This window comes from Protopterus annectens, chromosome 12.part0, assembly GCF_019279795.1.
Source record: "Protopterus annectens isolate FY-2018-M chromosome 12.part0, PAN1.0, whole genome shotgun sequence".
NCBI classification, from domain to species: Eukaryota; Metazoa; Chordata; order Ceratodontiformes; family Protopteridae; genus Protopterus; species Protopterus annectens.
Genome location: NC_056746.1, coordinates 1121096472 through 1121118507, shown reverse-complemented (window position 1 = coordinate 1121118507; position 22036 = coordinate 1121096472). Strand labels below are relative to the sequence as shown.

General features: G+C 42.4%; 1 protein-coding gene across 5 annotated transcripts in view; it reads right to left on the bottom strand.

The window, feature by feature from the left end:
* ELMO2 (engulfment and cell motility 2) overlaps positions 1–22036 on the bottom strand; it is a 1277433-nt gene that overhangs the window by 252987 nt on the left and 1002410 nt on the right. The gene's annotated exons all lie outside the window — the stretch shown is intronic.

Below are 22036 nucleotides of genomic sequence, written 5' to 3'. Positions count from 1 at the left end.
CGTTGCCACCATGGAACCCAATGCCTGCAGAATCAGATAAGTAGAGATTTTGTTTGAGCGAAAAAGAGGGAGGACCTCAGACTGTATTACCTGTAGTCTGTGTAGTAGAAGCGATGTTATGCAAGAGACAGTGTTGAGGCAAACCCTGATATGTATGTATGTTCTGAGAAGGGGTTAGCTGGGACTTTGCAGGATTAACCATTATGCCTAACTGAAGGGCTAGTTTTAAAACATAGTCCGTAGTTTGAAGCAGTAGATGCCTGGTGGGAGTGGTCAGGAGCCAGCCGTCCAAATAACGAAACACCCAGAATCTGAGCAGCCTAAGATGTGCTGTGACTGCTGCCATACATTTGGTGAACACCCTCGGAGCTGAGGTGAGATCAAAGGGCATTACTCTGCATTGGAAATGACTGGCTCCCATTCAGAAGTGGAGAAATGTTTTCAAACGTTTGTCCACCTTTATATGGTAATATGTGTCTTGAAAGTCGATACAGCACATTCAATCATCTTTATCTAAGAAAGGGAGAATTGACTGAACCATGACCATCCAGAATTTTACTTGTTGGATGAACTTGTTCAGAATACTGACATCCAAAATTGGCCTCCAGTCCCCCGTTTTATTTGGCACTAAAAAGAATCTTGAGTAAAAACCAGATCCTAGTTGGTCTGGTGGGACTTCTTGGACAACTTTTTTCTAGCAACTTTTGAATTTCTATTGCTGCTTGAACTCTCTGACTGGGTGGAATGTCAGGGAGTCTTGCTGGGGATCTTGGGTAAAATATGAAGTGAATTAGATAACCTCTGGAAATGATCCTTAGCAGCCAGGCATCGGTGGTTATACATTGTCAGGCATTTGGGTGCAAGGCAAATCTTCCTCTGACTGCTTCCAGAGGTAAGCAATCGGGACGACCTTCTGGAGCACTGATAGGGTTGACCAGAGAATGAGCACCTGGAACCCTGAATCTGCGGACCACCCCTGCCTCTGGGATGGCATCTTCCACTATAATTCCCCCATCTGCCCCGAGGGGAGTCAGAGCCACATGTGTCCTGGAAAGGCTTTTCGTGCTTCTTGAACCACATTTTACCACTCCTTTGATTCCTGGAATAGGATGGCTGAGGAGTGGAAAAATGTACACCCACAGCAGACAAAGTCTTTCCATCCTTTTCACAGCTGGACAGAGTTTCCTTTAGTTTGGGAACAAACAAGGAGGATCTGTCAAAGGGGGCATTGACAAAGGAAGACTTGAATGGTTCTGCAAATTCTCACAGGCACATCCAAATGTGTCTCTGAATTGCAGTGCCTGAAGCTGCTGACCTGGTTGCCCCTTCAGCTGCATGCGCAATGAGCCTCATGGATGAATTCGAAATAAACTCCAGGGTAGCTAGTTGGGAGGCCACTTTTTCCTGGATATCCTCAGCCACAGCTCCCACCAGGGTATTTGACAGCTCTTTGACCAGATCCCTCTGGAGCCTTGTGAAATGTGCCAAGAAGTTCAAGGACCTGATACAGAAGGTCGATGATGCATAGACCCATTTCCCAAATCTGTCCATCATCCTGGACTCACGGTTCAGGGGATCTACAGTAGAACTTTCCTTGGCTAGTTTTTTTTTCATGGTGGCCATTACCACCATGACATCTACTACTAAGCCCTTAGCCCAATATGGTTGATCTTCTGGAGCAGTAAGGATTTTGTCCGGTCTCTGGGGAACTAGTTCCATGGCATCAGGAGCCTTCCAAGCCCACTGAGCAATTACTTTAATCAAATCATCAGCTGGTGGGGTCACCCATGATGTAGATGGGCATGCACCAAAGGCCTGCAAGTACACAGATTCCTCCAAGGACAGTTCTTTGGACTGACAATCAACCCTCTGTTTTAGAATCAGCAGAATGTCTCTAAAGGGGATGTCTTCCTGGAGTGACCGTGGGGAACCCTCCCCTTCACTGAAATCCGTGTCCTCTGTGACAGAGTCTTAAGGAGAATCAAGGTGTTTCCTCTTACACAATCTCTTCTGAGGGGGCTCCTCAGTGGGGACATCTGAGGAGGACTCAGAAGAGGGAGTGCCTTTAGAAGGCAAGTCTTGCGAGCATATTGCACAGTGTCAAGGGGTAGAGGTTGGGGCTGAACTGAAGAACCTAGGGTCATAGGAGAAGACCCCAATAACCCAGGGGCCACATGAGATGCAGTGGCTAAAGCCCTTTCCACAGCCTGAAAGACAGGACCCCCTGAGGAGGGATGGGAGCCAAGAACCGAGACAGACAAACTCGGAACTGGGGTCACACCCCACTCTGACAGCCCCACCTGACAGACTGGAACCAAGGAAGGGTCCACTGCTGATGCAGCCAAAAGGGACCTGGTTATCTCAATGGAAAAATTTGGGGTTGGCTCAAATCCCCTGGGCCTGCAGGTGAAGACATAGTCCTACACTGAGGGAACCAGGGGTAGACTCAGTGCCGAAGGCACAGGTACTGTCAGCAGCAAAGCTATCGGTGCCTGGGGTGCTGAAGTCGAAAACTCTGAAGCCTGCATCAAGGTTAGAGGAGGAGAATATGTAGGGGTGGATGGAAAAAAAAACACTGCACCAGAGGGGAGAGAGGCTTGAGAAGAGGACAGAATACCCCAGGCTGCCAAGATCTGATCCACCAACCTAACAACATCAGCCTCAGAAAGACTTCTGGTGGAGCACACGGATAAATCAGAAGGTAATTCAAGTCTTTCCATGAATGGACTGGGGAGTTGACCATGGAACGGGTCCAAGGATGGAGAATAGATAGACCTGAGTTTGGTGGATGACAATAATTTAAGTACTGTCTGTACTGAGGGTGAAATGGGCACCAAACTAGTCGGAGTGGCACTCGGCACCGACGTTGGAGCCATGGTTAAGGTCGGAACTGTAGTCATAATACTAGGAACAATTGTCATATCTGGTGTAGAAGTCAATGGTAAAGTTATCAGTGCCGTAGATTGAGTCTGCCCAGAAAGCCTTGGAACCTTAGCTTTTGGTTCCGAAGATGAACCCTCGGAAGCATGCTTATGTTTCTTAATGACCAGTGCCAATGGAGACGTCGGCACTGAATGAGAGGACTTAGATCCAGAGGCTGGAGGTGACTTGTCAGCCTTGGACAAGGCTTCTTACAAAGAGGCTTTAAGGAGCCCTTTGAGAATCAGTTTATTTTTCCTTTCTGCCAGAGTTTGATTTCTGAAACCCTGGCAGATGGAACACTCAGTACTCAAATGAGAAACCCCCAAACAGTACACACAAGAGTTATGGTTATCCGAGTTTGGCATCCTTCTGCTGCGCTCTACACATGGCTTAAACCCCACAGTGGAACATTTGTGTTCCTCTGTCATAATCCTGACAAAAAAATAAACAGGAAGGCAGAAAAGGGACAGAAAAGAAGGAAGAAAAGTAAGATTTTCACTCACATGACAGGAGAGAGGGAAAAGTCTACCAACGATGGTAGACAGACTACCAAAGGTAGGGAAAGAAAATAAGGAAAGACTACCAACAATGGTAGGGAGGATTTACCAGTGGTAAAGGAAAAAAAATACACTCATAACAGGTAGACCAAGCTTTAAAGGATAGGAAAGGAATGTATCAAAAAATATAAAGATAAGTATATAAAAATGTACTTAGCTACACGAGAGATGGCTGACTCTTCTTGTTGTAAGCACAGCAAACGAGATCTGGGGTAATGTGGAAAGGGGCATTGTGAGTAGACTAGCTGCTTGAGAGATTTTTTGGCTGACGTGAGCTTTATAACAGCTGGATCGATTCCGAGGATCAGAACCGTCACCCACAAGTTAAGAATAGATGAAGAATGACAACATCAGATAAATGGTTAGCATCTCTGTGCAATGGAAGTTCAAAATTAGGATGCTTCCAAGCTCCAAAACAAGCATCTTTGATGCCAGGATTCTGACAGGGAATTGGGTCAGTCTTCTATCTCAACTTAACCCAAATGAGTATCGAAATGCTTCTAAGGTGATGGAACAGTTTTATATGGCCACTCGAAGATGGATGTTATGAGCCTGAAGGATCTTTCAGAGAAAGAACCTTCTGGAGTAAAACTGGTATAATGGAAAAAAGGTTGAATATCCCAGTCAGTCTCTAATACAGGAATTTCCATTTCTTCCTTTTCAGTTATGGTAAAAGATTAAAAATATCATACTTTATTAAAATACTGCTTTGGTCTAAAACATAAAAGATCAATAAAAAGAAAAAAATTAAAAGTTAATTGTTTCAAACAGTTGTATGTTCCTTGTTTTCCTGTGAAATGAACATTGTATCTGAATGTGACCTAAAAGCTTAAAAAAAAATGAAGGGAGAAAACACAAAATATTACATAAAAATAATAAAAAGCATGACATAGTGACAATATTTGCTAATAAGGTGGTTTCTCTTTAAGAGGGCATGGTGACTTTGTGTTGTTTGAAATATAGTAACTGTACATATATTTATCTTTTCTGGAGTAAGACAAGCTTGAAACATGCTTACTGTAGGTGTGTGAGCTCAACACTATTTCAATGACTTGAAACTGAGCTAGAATTCAACAAATGGCAGTATGATTAAAAGTTTTCTAAATGATGCATGAGGCAACAGCATATTTTATTTAAAAAAATTGATTCTAACAAAACTGCAAAAGCAAAAAGAAGAAATATGGTAATTGTGAAGTGCACTGATGTTGATGTACTGCAATACACATGCCAAAAAAAAAAATTCAATAACATCTACACTACGTGCACCGTAAGTGTTCATGGTATGTATTCAAAAACATCCCTACCACATTTTTTGTGTTTTCTAGTGAAATCCCTGTCAATATTTAAAGCTGCAAGAAAATCTGTAGGAAAACTAAATGAAGGAGGAAGAAGGTGTGAGTTATGTCTGTGTTGTCTGTTCACTGAGAATGGTGTACACTTAGTGTAGGCTTTATTGAATCCTGGGGATTGTTAAACAAATTGGGTAACATAAGGATTGACAAAGATTGAACTCTTGAGCTTCTATTGCTCAAGGTTCAACCCTGTAGTTCAACCCTGGAGTTCACAGGATCCACCACATAACCCATGCACTCAGGTCACTCCACAACAAGTACAAATATGACTCTGTCATTGTCCATGTTGGTGTGAATGACCTGAGATGTACCTCCCTGGACTACATGAAAAGAGACATGGAGGAGCTCTCCGATCTTGTAGCCCAGGCAGGTATGACCCTAGCCCTGAGTAGCATTCTGCCATCACCCAGAATGATGCCGCAGTACAAGGACAAAATGATTGTGTCATTCTAAAGGGATTCAGTATCTGTCTGCCTGGGATGACATGGTTGAGAGACCACAATGCTTTGCCAGAGATGGCCTGCACCTGTCACCCCTGGGATTCCGGATACTGGCTAAGGTTCTTGCCGCCCCTATAGTGCCTTTTTTAGGCAAGGTTCAAATGACAAATTCATCACCATAACAGGAACAAGCAAGCAAAAACTGAGGGTGATGCTACTCAATGCTACAAGTCTAAATGTCAAAATGCACTCACTCGAGGCACTCCTTAAAATGGAGAACATCGATATCTGTGCACTGACTGAGACCTGGTTCAAGGCTCCAGAGAGCACCCCTGCACTACCAGGCTATAACTCATACCACACTTTTCACCCATCTAACCTGGACCAGAACACCAAAGGCGGAGGTGTGTCCATATTCATTAAGGATATCCACACCTCCAGGCTAGTTGCTCAGCATAATGCAGCTGAGGTTATCCAAGTGCAACTAACTCTGGGCAAAACTGCAATCCAAATTGTAGCTTGCTACAGATCCCCCACCATGCCCCAGAATTCCCACTCCTCTTTTCTTGATGTACTGGAAAATATTAGGGTTCAACCAAACACCCTAATAAGGGTGATTTCAACTACCCCACCATTAACTGGGAAAAATACTCATGTACCAACTCCTTCGCTCAAAACTTTCTGGAATTCATAAACTCCAATGCCCTGGATAAACTTATTCACACCCCCACCAGGGGCAACAATATCCTAGGTCTAGTCATTACCAACATGAGTGACCGGTGTTCCACACCTGAAGTCAATGCCTCATTGGTCCGATCCGACCATAAGCTAATTACCCTAGATATCCACATCCTGCCCCCACCCCCCATTAAGGAAACCATGGTAAAAAATTTCTCCAAAGCCAACTTCATGCTTCTTAAGACAGAAGTGGTGAACTTCATGACACCCATGCAGATGGACAGTACAGTTACGACTACTGAATCCTACACAATTGCACTTTATAAGCACTTACACGAGTGCATGGATCGTGCTATCCCAAACAGAACCAAGATGCTATCCTCCAAAAAAAGGAAGCCAATCTGGTGGTCCCCTGCCATAAACAAACTGTACAACAGAAGGAAGAAACTGTTGCAAAAGAGAGTAAAATCCCATGCGTGAAGGAGCTCCCTGTTCAGCCTCAGTAAGAAGCTGTGATCCCTAATAAAATCCTCCAAAGCTAGTTATGAAAACAAAATTGCCACTGATTCTAAAGACAACCACAAAGCATTCTATAGCTACGTCAAGAATCTCAATGGCAACACTCAGATCCGCTCTGAGTTACAGCACAATGGCACTAAATATACAGACCCAACTGATATTGCCAACATCCTGGCAGATAGGTTCAGTGCTAACTTTACCCCCCTCTCACCCCCTAAAGAGCCCATCTCTATACCGGAAGAATGCAAAGTTCCTGTAATCATGGCTGCACAGGTAAAAACCAAACTGTCCAAAGCCAAGAACACAGCATCCATGGGACCAGACAACATCCCAGGCTGCGTTCTACACGAACTACAGAACAAACTGGCACCCCACCTAAGTACCATGTTCAATCATAGCCTCACCTCAGGCTTTGTGCCTGCTGAATGGCGCACAGCGATGGTTATCCCACTCCACAAGGGGGAGCCACCACAGACCCCAGGAACTACGGCCCCATTAGCCTGACGAGCCTGGTCTGCAAGGCCATGGAACATATCATCTTGGAACTTATAAACAAAGACATTGGTAATCTCCAAACTCTGGATACCACCCAGTTCGGGTTTGTAAAAGGCAGATCATGTCTCCTAAACCTGATAGACTTCTTTGAAGCAGTTACCAAAGCCATAGACAAGGGTAAAGTGGTTCACACAGCCTAACTAGATCTTGCCAAGGCTTTTGACAACATCCCCCACTCTGGAATTATAGATGAACTCACTAAACTAGGTATAAATCCCTGTGTCACAAGATGGGTTGCCAACTGGCTCACTGACAGAACCCACACTGTGAAAGTAGCAGACTCCAAATCCGACTTCAGACCAGTGACAAGTGGAGTACCACAGGGTTCAGTCCTGGGTCCTCTCCTGTTTGGTATCTACTTCTCTGAAGTACAGGCTAACACAGAAGGTCTTTGGCTAACAAAGTTCGCAGATGACTACAAACTAGGAGCCATAATCGAAACTCTTAACGATGTGGACATCCTACAAAAGGGCCACACTGAGACACATACCTGGTGTCAAAACCATGGCCTCAAGCTCAATGCCAAAAAGTGCATTGTCATCCCCTTTGGTAAAAACTCTGTTCCCATGAACTACAACATAGGCGGTAGTATACTTAACACCGAAAGTGTGATAAGAGACCTTGGGACACAGGTGGACAGTAGTGTCTCCTTTGATAATCACATCGCCACAGTAGTCAGGAAATCCTTTTACATGGCACACCTCATCACAAAAGGTTTCTCATCCAGAAAAAAAGAGGTCATTGTTCCCCTCTACTCATCACTCATTAGACCCATTATAGAGTACAACGCCCCTTTTGATACGTACCTCACAAGACATCTACAACAACTGGAAAGGCTGCAGAAATACCTCACAAAGAGGATTACCGGCCTCAAACAGATGCCCTATGCAGACAGTCACTAAAAACTCCAGCTTTACTCCGTTGCATATCGCCTACTCAGAGGTGATCTCTGCCTAACATACAAAGCTATGTCAAACCCAGAGCTGTTGGACATGCTCCACTTAAAGAAATCCCAATCCATCCGAGCTACACGCTCTAGGGACCTAAACCTTGTCACCACAATAAACAGAACATACCAGAGGGATAGATTTCTGTCCCAGAGACTTCCCATACTTTGGAATATACTACCTATCCATATCAAACAAAGCTCCTCATTAGCACTCTTCAAGAAAAATCTTGATGATTGGATGGGAAATAGGAAATTCACTCTGGGGATCACTTCTGTGGCTCTGCTCAACAGTGGCACAGGAAAATAATTTTCTTGGGTGGCAAAAGCCAGGGTACCTTTTTGAACGTGCTTGTATAGGCCCTAGGGCCAATAGCCTAGCACCTACCTATGAACCTATGAACCTATGTAACAATTGGAGTTATTCAAATGAACATCACTGTCTCGTTCTGCCGGCAATTATGACATTTTTGGGGGACTTTCTTCCTATTTGAGTTGGTGCAACTGTGGAGTTGATGTATATATGTTCGGGGGTGTGAGGGACCTTGCCCCCCCTCCACATGAGGGGGTTGCAAGGGGGGGGGGGGGCTTTCTCTCCACAAAAACATTTAAAAAGTGTTTTTTTTTTGGTCGCTTTTGGTAAATGCAGTTTGGGGATTCTGATCCTCTGCGCATTCAGTTTCACCCGCTCATAGTGGAAGCAAAAAAATCTCATGAGCAACGTAACACAAGCTGAATTTATTATGTAACAACTGCTTTTCAAAGTATCTTTTCAAGTATGATAGAAATTTTAACAATCTTTATTTGGCTCTATTTACTTAATAGCACTTTTAAATAATATACAGCCAATGAAAAATAAAGCAAATAGAAACGTACACTTCAAAGTACATGTACATTTAATACTACTTTGTAAGTAGGGCATACTGCCAGCTTTTAACTCCTCTGACTTAACCAGTTAAACAATACAGTGGCACTAAAATATACGGTATTAAGACTCTGCCTTACTGTAAATATATTTTACTGTGTCTCTGTACTATTTGCTAAGTTAGGGTAGCTTCAAAACAACTACTTTGCTACTGCATTTTGTCATGTTATTACAGCTGGCTTTGCTATTACACTGCAAAATGCTGTAAAATGGTTACCATTTGAAAAAGCAAACAGATGAATAGTGAACACTTTTCCTGGTTTAAAAAAAAAAAAAAAAGCAAATGCTCATATGAGTTACTGTTCATTCAAGTAGAGTTTTTGCCAACAGCCTTTTGTATGGGATAGTGATTCAGCAGGGTAAGGGAATTTGTACCTGCAAAAAAAAAACAGTCATTTTTTTGCATTTTCGATCACTTTACATTCACTCTAAAGTGATTGCTTTTTGAATGTTCGCTCTTGTGAATGTCAAAGTAAGAAACACTTTTGAACTTAGCACATAACTGTAATACACTTGTATAAATTCCATCAGTGCAAATTAAAAATTCTGAACTGAACCTATGCAAAAACATCTGTGCAAGCACAGTACACTAAGAACAAAAAAAGAACTCCATGAGAAAATCTAGATTATGCCCAGTATGAACCTTTGAAGCAAACTATAAAGGGAACGTATTTTTCTATAAAAACAGGGAAGAAAACTGCAGAATGGCTGAGCACAAAGCCTACTATAAGAAAAGTATGGTTTGATGACTTATGTCATAGTTAAATGAATGCTTACAACACTGATAAATTTTCATAGCTGTTGCTAAAAGGGTTCCTAGTTTATTGAATGTATTACTGTGAAAAAAGCTGTTATACTAGGATACACTTTTTACACTAGTTCATGTAATGAAGCTTATACTTTATACCATAGCTTAAGAGCATCAAGAATATCAAAAAACAATACAATTGGTGACTTTATAGACTATTTTGTCAACAATTTTTTGAAACTAGCTGAAGTATTCTAAAAAGGGATCAGAGTGAAAATACCACTGAGTATGTGGCTGAAATAGAGCGGCTATATGAGTCAAGTAACTCTAGTGAAAACCTAGAGTTTTGCAGGCCAACATGAAGTTACAGTCAGATTGTATGCTGTTCTTCATCCCATCTCAAGCAAAAACAGATTAAAACAAAAGTTTTTTTTTTTTACCATTTTCTTACTAAAAAAGAGGAAAATGGAAATATATAGTTTGCATTTTTAAAATGCTGCCATTCCCTGAAATATAGCCCTCTGGCTACTACTGTAGCTTCCACCCCTGCCCAACCTCTGAACCCCTCAGATGATCCATCCAGGTACCCCCAGTGTAACTATCTCATACTTAGGAAGTTCAGCTCAGTGGTAATTCATTTTCTAGTCTCAGTCATCAAGGGATATCCTCAGGGAGTTGTGTGAATTGAACCAGGAGCCACAATTCTTACAGCTGCTGGTCAACATCCCTACCCTACAAAAAAGTGACATCAGAGCCATCAGTGCCACCCCCTCGTTATGCAAGTGGATGACCTGTGAGGTTCCTGGGCTCCACCAGTGGTTGTACATGCATCAGATTTCTCCAACTCTAACCACAGTATAGGATAGTTGGCCATCTGCCACTTCATCCTCTCTCTCCCAGTTGACCCTACCAATAGCTCGAATGCATTCCTGAACTCTGGTCAATGCCAGCACAGATGGACACTCTGCCTCTGGTCCATCAGGCAGACCATAGTTCACATTTTTTTTAAGTAGGGCACCACACAATTTAATTCAATGACATTTAAATTATTAAGCAGTATTTGTGTCACCCAAAGAGACTCCTTATATACAGATGCTATTTTGAACAGTGGTGAATCCTGGCACCTGATTGCCAACTGACTGTGACCCTCTCCTTGCAAAGCCTGGTGAGTTGCACATTAGTGTTTTTTACTATGGAGTCACCCATATAGAGGAAATTGGGATTTTATACAGGTTGGTCTTTTGGGCTTTTGATCTGCTACATTGTGACTCTTGATGTATGTTTCATGATGGGTGCTACTTGTTGTGTGTCTGTGAAGTTGCTGAGGGTACTTGCTTCTTACGTTATATTTAGGAGGCCTCTGTGGTTTATGCAGGTTATTTTTAAGAGCCACAGCATATGTAGGTCTATTTGTTTGATCGGAGCTATGTGCAACTGGTTTAGTATGGTGTTGTGTGCTACAGACAACATTCTTTTTGTTTGTGGTGGCTTTTTCTCCAGTAGTATTATACAACTGCATATCTCACACACTTGTGTGTTTAAGTAGTAGGCAGTTCTCAGTAAATATGAGGCAATTGTTACATTGTCTCAGAAAGTATTTCAACCAAGATGTCTACAGAAACAGCTAAGTGCAAATACATGGTTCCAGATGTTTGCAGTGTGACTAAAGAGGGAACAGCACCTGTAAAGTCTGGATTAGATTTACTTGAGTGCTATCTGTCTAAAAGAAAACAATCTAAGTCTACAAATGAAGAACATGAAACTCTTACCAACAAAACGAGTCTCTTTGTACATCTACTAACAGATGAGCTTCAACTCATAGTTGCAGCATTTCATTTTGGGTATAAATTTTGATCGACAAGATTTGGTTTGAGCACCAACAACAGGTAAGTGATAATTAATTTGTCTAGACTGGTTACAAGATCGGCTTTAGATGTGCAACTATGTACTGCTTATTAACTGTGCAGTTTATAAGGTTATAACTAGATGGTGAGGTCATACCTCTCAACTTCTTAGAGCAAGAAATCTGGACAAAGCCATACATAAAAGTGGGACAAAGAGGGCCAACTTTTAAAATATTGCTCTTACAAACTTAGAAAGTTGATAGAATAATAGGTTTTACATTAGCATGAATTTAGTGATGGCTATGAAGTCTGAAATTCAAATGTCTGTCATTATTTTCTAACGTCAATCCTTAATGACTCGTCACTAATTTGCCAGAAAACCACAATTTTATGAAAAGTGAACCAAAAATATTAGGCAAAAATCTGGACATTCTGCAAAAATCTGTACAGTTGAGAGGTATGGGTGGGGTTAATTAAGGCTTCCAAGAGACAGAATTTGTCAAATATGCAAGCAATAGTGCCTGGCAGGGTGTGTGTTAATCTGTAATTAATGCCTGCCCAGGGGTTTTGTGAGGCCGAACACCACAGGCAGAGGGCCTCTACACCCCTGGAAGGGTATTAATTACACATTAACACACACCCTGGAGGGCATTATTGTACTTAGAGAATGGGCTGTCTGTAAAATTGTTGTGTTTTACTTACTTATGTATTTTTTAAGTAATATTTTATTTGTTTTATATATTTTTTGATGTAATGCCTGAAGTTTCATACTTGCAGTATATGTTAACGGTATTGGAGGAAGCATTTTACATACAAAATATATTAAAAAAATAAAATAGTACTTAAAAAAATACATAAGTAAAGCACAGCAAATTGTACAGACAGCCCATTCTCTAAGGGCTGGCAGAGGTCATTCTGTCTTCACTCTCTCTCACACATGCTACCAGGGGAACGTTGGATCCCTTTCGCACTTCACTCACTCACTCTCTCTCTCTCCCTCTGTCACACACACACACACACACACACACACACACACACACACACACACACACACACACACACACACACACACACACACACATACATTTTTTGTTTACATTTTACACTTGCTAAACAGCAAAAGCACTGTTTACTGAGCGTAAAATAATGGCAGATGTTTCTTTTCCTTAGTCCGAGCCCCACATCACCTTGTTATGCTACCGTAAAGCGGCGGACTCATTTTTCAGCGGGCATTACTTGTACATTAATACCCTGCTGGAGAACACTCGTTCTCCAATCAAGATATTGATGTACAGTAAGCCCATTCTCTAAAGCATTGTACAGCACTATGTGGAGAACCACCCACCACAGATAAGCTGAGAAGCTAAATCAAAAGGACCAATAAGGAAGCAGCAAGATCTCCAGTCAGTGACATCTGCCCCTAGCAACTTACTAATCATTACTGTTCTCAGCATGTTTACACTATGACTAAAAAATCAACTTTAACTGTACTCAAAGTAAAAAGTAAATGCAAGAGTGTAAAATGAGTGGAAAGTTGCAGGTAAAGCAGTTTTATTAGTAGTATGGGTATGCAATCTAATGAATTCTCACTTAAGACACTCGGTGTCACAAAACAGAGGCTCTGTTAAATGTATAAGTAGCCAAGAAACTAAGCACACTGAAACTAAATAAAATTTTAAAAAAAATTGAAAAAAAAAATGCAGAATCACAGGAAACACATACTGAGCCACTCTGTAACATCTCAGTGACTAGTAATACCTCAAATGATGTACTGTATCACATTCCAAATGTCTCACTTCAGAAAGAAACAAGTTAGTTTGGAAATAATACACTGCTGAGAAGCACAACTTAAATGGAGCTAGCAGTGTAAACTATGAGGTACTCCACGAGTCACTACAAATAAGCTGATAGCGGGAAGACAACAAAGCTGTGATAGATATATTCAGGCTTAACTAAGTAGCTAACATATCAATTCAAATAGCATAGTTATATAGCGCACCCACACGTGTAGCTGAAGAGATATGGGTTCCTTCCTACCTGACTCTGGTGACACCCCTATAGGCCCAACACACCAAGGTGGCAAGAGGGATAGATTTTATTCTAGGTGACACATCTAGTTTAAAAGGGCAATAGCACAACCATAAACAAATTATTTCAACAATGCACCAGTTAACAATAAAGCAAGGTGAGATATGCATGCAATAAAAACATACATTCACCCTCTTTCCCAGAACTCAACAGAAGAAAGTCTTGACATTCAAACATGCACAAAGAAGGCAATATCAATGAGCAGTAAAACATTATAATGCAGCAATACAAACATGGGAAAAATGCAATGTCATTAAGCAATAAAAGAGTCATAATACAACAAAACATATGAGAAAATGCAATGTCATTGAGCAGCAAAATTCTTGAAGACAGCAGTACTAACACGAGCAAAATGCAATGTCATTGAACAATGAGGATTTATAATGCAACAATACAAATATGAGAAAATGCAATGCCATTCAGCAGTACTAACACCTTCTACCCCCTTGATCAATTCTAAACAGACCAACTATGAAACACTCTATTATACCCTGTTCACTGGCCAGTGACTATTTACAGTCTTGCTGCCGGCATGATGGGGCCCAAGTTGGTGCTCATATGGATCCCAGTTATTTGTAATCCACAAAGCATTTGGGGGGAGGGAACCACAATCTTATAAAAATATAAAAATGATGGCCAGAGCCTCTCACCACTCCGTCGACAATATCCTAGTGACCAGGCTCTGTGGTTCTTCTGATGAGAAAAGTAGAAAGCCACCTACCAGAACTCTGGTAATCATCTATGGCTTCTCGGTACTGGGCCCAAGGGAACTCCTTTTCTTGCTGAATCATAGCAGGCATGGAGCTACTGGTTTCAGACTTCTCTCCTGATTCCACAAAATACCATCATCCAGGATTTCAGCCGGAGACAGGCACAATCTGCTACTTCATTTTCCCATCCCAAAGCACTAGAAAAGAAAATCCATTCATGCTGCAAGGCCCTTTCCCCTTCAGCTACATGTTTCAGTCTTCCCTCCTTCAGCTAGTGTTCCAGTCTCTTCTTTCACTTTTGAAATTGTCTTTTATATTCCTGAAAAGGAGCTCCACCTTGTGGTGTAATGAAAAACTACAGTCTACTACTTCTACATGAAATACAGTGGGAGCTACACTCTCTCCTGACTTGAAAATCTTGGGTCCCCCCAAGTCAAAGGTAGATTAGCAGAAAATATTTACAAACACTAATGCACTATCAACTGAACAATATTTTTGCATTCAAAAGATACATTCCACCAAAGGTAATCAACCTTATGCTTAACTTGGGGTGGGGTGTCACCACTGGAGTAGGAGGCATAGGGATTATGAGCACAGACCCTCCGATGAGCTGTGGTCACAGGTTCCTGTGTACTATGTCCCAAACTGTTATAGGTAAGTCTCTGGGGGGGGGGGATCAGTCTCTGCAGTTTTGGTTCGGAAGAGACAGCGAAGGAATTTTGCTCGAAAGGTTTGTCACTCACATCACATTCAATGTCTAGTTCTTCAGTAGGCATATTGTCTACTTCTAAGATCTCCTCTTGTATAACTTCACTTTCATTTTCCATGATGGTATGACTGTCCTCAGCACTATTTTCTGAAGTTTGCATAGCAGGGCCTCCATCAGTTTCTGGTTCTACAAGAATCACAGAAACATTACTTAGTCTATTGTTAGGTCTGGGCTGCTCAAAATGACAAGGAATGAATTCCGGTGCATTTACATTGAGATTACAGCCTACAGGGTCTTGAACATCCTCATAAAAAAAAAACAATGAAACCCCAGTCATCATCACTGTCCTCCTCTCCTTCAGCAGGAGGAAGCATAGGCTGTTGACTATTGGAGAGGATAGTTTCTCTCCGCATTAGCCTTCTGGATCGCTTTGAGCTAGGCTTCCCCTGAGCCATTCTGGGTTCCGGATTCATGAGTCTCACTGATTTTGCCAAAGGCATTAAGTTGTTTCAGTGCCAGGTTTTAATGGGTCCTTCTTTCCTCTCAGGGCAAACTTGGTAGACAGGGATATTAGGTAGCTGAGAACAAATTATGTAAATCTCAGATCTCCAGAGGTCAGCTAGTTTATGCTTTCCTTGTAGTCCCAAATTTCTCAAAAGAACTCTGTCCCCTGGCTGCAAATCATGCATCGTTATTCTTTTGTCATAGTGAGCCTTGTTTCGCTGATGTCTTTGTCCTGTTGATTTTTCACCAAGCTCATAAGCCTGTCTGAGGTTCTTCTTGAGTCTCTCCACATAACTTCCATGAGATCGACTGGTGTATCATCAGCTGTGACTCCAAAAGTGACATCAACAGGAAGATGAGCTTCTCTTCCAAGCATTAGGAAGTAAGACGAGAATCCTGTAGCATCATTTTTAGTACTGTTGTAAGCATGCACCACTGTGGCTAGGCTACATGTCTACTCCATTGACTCTTCTTCTCAGCAGATAGTGTCTCCAACATATCTAGTAAAGTTCTGTTGAAACGCTCAGGCTGACAATCCCCTTGAAGATGATAAGGAGTGGGGCAGCTTTTTTGGACTCCCAACAGAGTGAGTAGTTCATGGACAAGCTTGGTCTCAAAATCACATTATTGATCAGTGTATCCTTTTTGGCAGGCCATAGTGTACAAAGAACTTCTCAACTAGTAGTTTTGCCACTGTAATAGCTTTCTGATCGCGAGTGGGAAATGCTTGAGCATACCTGGTATAGTGGTCTGTCACCACCAGCACATTACTGATCCCGCCTTCATCCAGTTCAATGCACAGAAAATCTATACAGGCCAGTTCCATGAGTCCACTACTTTCTATATGACCCAATGAGGCAGCTCTGGTCGGCAGAGTCTTTCTCTGAATGCAATGAAGACAAGTACGACAATATTCCTCAACCTTTTGCTTCATGCATGGCTAGTAAAACCTGTCTAATTGAACAAAGACATGTACGACAATAATCCTCAACATCTTGCTTCATGCATGGCCAGCGGAGCCTGTCTCGTACCAGACCCATAGTTCTGTCATAATGAAAATGACCATGTTCATCATGTAATGACCGGAGTACTACTTCTCTATACTTCTGAGGAAGCAACAATTGCCATTTTTCACTGCCGAGTGCGCTAGGAGATCTCCTATACACTAGTCCATTCTGTATCTGGAGTCTGTCCCATTCTTTGGCCAAACATCTTGCCAGAGGATGAATATCCATGCGAAGCATATGAACTTGTTTCTTCTCTAAAGCAGCTACCACCAGCTGACCTAAGGGGCCTTCTCTTTGATCTCTCCTGAGGTCATTGTTACTCAAAGCTGGTAGCGATGAAGCCTGCAAAGTGACCAGATTACAGTAAGCTTGGGGTATGCTTGCTGCAGACAGACCCAACTTCTGGGCCCAACATTCAGTGTGTTAATAACAGGTTGCAATCTGACACATAGCTCTCACCCCTGGCACTGGAATTTCCACCCATTCATCATCGGGGTGTAGATTTCCCTGAGGTCTTCTGGACAGACCATCAGGATCTCCATTTTCATATCCTGGGCGGTATTTCAAACTAAAATTATAGTTGCATAAAGCTGCCATCCATCTGTGGACAGTAGCATCTAGCTTTTCAGTGGTCTGGATGTATGTCAGAGGACTGTTGTCAGTCTGCACTTCAAATTCAGCCCCATAGAGATAGTCATGCAGCTTGTCCACTACCGCCAACTTTAAGGCAAGGAATTCCAACTTGTGTGCAGGGTAGTTTCTTTCTGTAGGGGATAAACTCCGACTGATAAAAGCCACAGGTCTCAGCTTCTTGTCATACTCCTGGTAAAGGACTCCTCCTAAGCCATCCCTGCTAGCATCCACATGTAAAGTGTATGGCTTTGTTGAGTCAGCATATGCCAGCACAGGGGCATGTGTGAGCCAATACTTAAGCTGTTCAAATGGCTCTTCGCACTCAGGAGCCCAACGACTCTCGATGAGTTCTTTAGAACCTCTCGGTGCCTTAGGCTTTTTCACAAGGATATCTTCATCGGTTTCATCTGCTTTCTCATCATTTCGGAGCAAATGGTTGAGGGGTCTTGCTATCTTTGAAAATCCTTCCACAAACCTTCTATAGTAACTGCAGAACGCTAGGAAAGATCATAGCTCTGTGATAGTTTTGGGTCTGGGCCAAGATGTCACCGCTTCAACTTTGCTGGGATCTGTGGATATTCCATTTGCAGACACTACATGCCCTACATAGGTCAATGAAGGTTGGAAGAACTTGCATTTGTCCACTGACAACTTCAGGCCTTCCTTCTAAATCCTGTCCAATACCTTCATCAGTCTTTCTTCGTGCTCCTCTAGGGTCCTTCCAAAAACAATGATGTCGTCCAGGTAGACTAAGACTTCCAGGAGATGCATGTTTCCAACTGCTGTTTCCATGATTCTCTGGAAAGTTGCCGATACATTTCAAAAACCTTGAGGTAAGCGATCAAACTCAAAAAATCCCAAAGGGGTGATGAAAGCAGTCTTCTCTTTATCTTCTGGGTGCATATGGATTTGATAGTACCACTCCTTAAGTCTAGTACACTGAACCACTTACTACCCACCAGGCAATTTAGAGCATCTTCAGTCCGGGGAGTTGTGTACTGGTCTGGAATGGTTTGCTGATTCAGAGTACGATAGTCAACACACATGCAAATTGACCCATTCTTTTTCCTGACAACGACAATGGGAGAGGCATATGGACTTCTTGACTCTCAAATTATCCCTGCAGCTTTTAGTTCTTCCAAATGTTTTCTTAAGTCATCCAGGTCTCCTGGGGCTACTCTTCTGGAATGTTCCCTGAAGGGCCGGTCTTCTTTTACTCTTATTCAGTGTTCTGCACTTTTGCACAGCCCACATCTAGTTCACTAGTAGAAAAACAATTTTTCTTTTTCATTAGTAGCTCTTTAACTCTGGTTAGCCACTCAGTGAGCAAGAGACCACCTTCTATCTCAATATCTTCCAGCTTCAACTCGTTGGCTCTGCTCTCATTCCTTGTCAACACAGAAGCAGTTAAGGGAGTGGCAGCATAAACATTTCCCATACGCACTTGTGAACACAGGACAATGGGAGTACTTCCTTTATTTTTCAAACCCACAGGCGAAGTGTCATAAGGATGGTTTAACTTGTCCGCAGGCCAAACGTCTGGGACTAGTTCCAGCCCCGGTGGCAAGTCACTTTCTGGATCTGTTTGTCCACACATCCTCACTTTGGCTCTCAAGCAGGTGACCTGACCAGGATGAATTATATGCTCTTTCCCAGACAGGGTCCACACATGACCAATTTCATCTTTCTTACTATCCTTCTCCCTTTGAAGGGCACAAAAAAATGGTCTCAGGAGAGGATGTAGTGTTGGGTGTTCCTGGGTCAACTGAGGCATTAGCATTCTTCTGATGAGGTCAGTATTTGTCCCCACTAAAATAGATGCTGAATCCTTTCCTTTTGGCCTAGGCCACACAACAGCGAGTGTTTCAAAAACTTCTGTTGACCCAACAACTGAAGTGGAAAATTCTAACTTGAGTGAGACATAACCATCATAAGGGAACTTCATGTCACTTAGCCCCCAGATCTCCAAATTTTCTAACTTTTCAAGAGGCGAATGCTTTAAGTATTTTTGGTAGAAGTCTCCGTACAGATTGGTGATTTGTGCACCAGTATCCAACAGTGCTTTACTATACACTCCTTCTATTTTTACTGACACGACAGGGGACGGTCCCAGTAGGCCCTCGGGTAGTTTCTGTTTCTGGTGTTGCTCAGCTGTACGGCAGTCAGCATGTGGTTGAGGTAACACTGGTTGATCTCGCCATTTTAACGGATAAGACTCTTGCTTAGTAATGCTTTGTGGTCTCAGATGCTGAGAATTTGGCTGAGATGGCTTTCCAGTTCGGTTGCTCACCTCAGATGAGCTAGAAGTGTGCAAAGTAGGTAGTTTCTCTCACCTATTACAAGGGTTAGTGTGGAAAGGAGATCCAGGATGCTGTCTCTTGATGTTAGATTTTATGGAGCTCTTTGTAATTGGGCACTTAGCTGGCTCCTTCACTGAGGCCCTTTGAAGTTTCCCTGCATTGCACTAGCCAATAATACCTCATTCACTCTTTTCAAGTTCTCTGCATTAGCACACTGTTGCTTTATATGCCCTGTATCTCCACCGCAAAAAAAAAAAAATCCAGTAGGAACACTGAGCATTGGCTGATTCGTTTCTTCCCTGAGTCCTTTCATGGAGGTTCTAGCTGATGTATTCCTCCCTTCAGCTAAAGTTACCATGGCTTTCTGCAATTTTGCAACTGTCTCTGTGACTTGACCTATGGTGTCAGTCAGGGAACACACCTGCATCTGCAACTGTGACACCTCTACATTGCGGTCACTCTGGGCCACGACTCCTGTTTGAGTAGTGAGCATGGCTATAGGCTCCTGCTGGTGTTCGCTCACTGTTTTAGTTGCTGTTGAACACTGAAATTTGGCTTCCAACAGGGCTTCCTCTTCCCTCACCTCTTTTACCAACTGAGAATAAGTTAGAGGCTCTTCCCTATTTCTCATCCTCATTTTCCACACAATGGGGTCCATAGTTTCAGCTCCCTGTAAAATTTGTCCGATCTGTTCTTGGTCAGCTACTTTCGGATCCACTCCCTTCTTTAGGATGATCTGGTGGAGCATTTTATCTAATCACTTAATGTAATCAGATAGTTTCTCACCAACTTCTTGGTATGTATGTTCAAACTGATACAGTAGGTCAGCAGCCCTCTCGGTCCTTCCAAACACATTCTGCAATACTCCTGAATAATCCTTGGCCATGCAATCTTGCTTACCCATCCTTAGGTTGCGTATGGTATCCTCACCTAATCCCTTTAGACTTTCAGCTATCCGCTGCTTCTTCTGAGATTCTGGGATATCCCACTCCTGTAGGGCTTGTGATGCCTGATCCATCCAGGATTCAAAATCTTCCTCTCCCTGAGGTGTGGGTTGTTTGCCAGAAAAGAAACGCAATTTGTGGCAGCCAAACCCAGTGAATGGCTATGTAGACTTTAAGCATTTTTCTACAATACTTCCCAAAGCATTCAAAACTTCAGGCCCTATAGTATTTGGGTCTATATTAGAATGCCGAAACCTCACTTACACGAATCCTGAAAGGCCAACACATACACAGCGAACCGCAAGAACACCAAATGTCCTTAAGCGCGAAATCAAAATATCGAATTGCCATAGTTGGCCAACTCCACCTCCCGCTACGTACTGCCTACCCAAACAAAATAAATATGAATGTATTACTATATATGCACTTACCTTAACCCGCACCCTAACCCTATGGTCAGTAACTATTGCACATTTACATTAGGGAGCTATACTGGATAAGGGACTGTCTTACTGACGTTTTACCTCACTAAACATGGTGTGGACAACTATGGTGATTTGGTATTTTGAATTTCGCGCTTAAGGACGTTTGGTGTTCATGTGGTTCGCTGTTTATGTGTTGGCCTTTCGGGATTCACATAAGTGAGGTTTCAGCATTCTAATATAGACCCTAGTGTTTATGGGCAGTAAAATTGCAGCTTCTGGGTTCATGTTTCTGCTGGATTTGCTTTCCACACGTACAGGGGAATAGGGTGGAGTCCAAGACAATCCCGGAAAAGCTCCCAAATGTAGTGCACCCATAGGTGTAGCTGAAGAGATATGGGTTCCTTCCTACCTGACTCTGGTGACACCCCTATAGGCCCAACACACCAAGGTGGCAAAAGGGACAGATTTTATTCTAGGTGACACATCTAGTTTAAAAGGGCAATAGCACAACCATAAAAAAAATATTTAAGCAGTGCACCAGTTAGCAATAAAGCAAGGTGAGATATGCATGCAATAAAAACATACATTCACCCTCTTCCCCAGAACTCAACAGAAGAAAGTCTTGACATTCAAACATGCACAAAGAAGGCAATATCAGTGAGCAGTAAAGCTTGCAGCAATACAAACACAGGAAAAAATGCAATGTCATTAAGCAATAAAAGAGTCATAATACAACAATACAGATATGAGAAAATTCAATGTCATTGAGCAGCAAAATTCTTGAAGACAGCAGTACTAACACGAGCAAAATGCAATGTCATTGAACAATAAAGATTTATAATGGAACAATACAAATATGAGAAAATGCAATGTCATTCAGCAGTACTAACACCCTCTACCCCCTTGATCAATTCTAAACAGACCAACTATGAAACACTCTATTATACCCTGTTCATTGGCCAGTGACTATTTACAGTCTTGCTGCCGGCATGATGGGGCCCAAGTTGGAGCTCATATGGATCCCAGTTATTTGTAATCCACAAAGCATTTGGGGGGGAGCACAATCTTATAAAAATATAAAAATGACGGCCACACCCTCTCACCACTCCGTCGAAAATATCCTAGTGACCAGACGCCGTGATTTCTCTGATAAGAAAAGTAGAAAGCCACCTACCAGAACTCTAGTAATCACCTATGGCTTCTCGGTACTAGGCCCAAAGGAACTCCTTT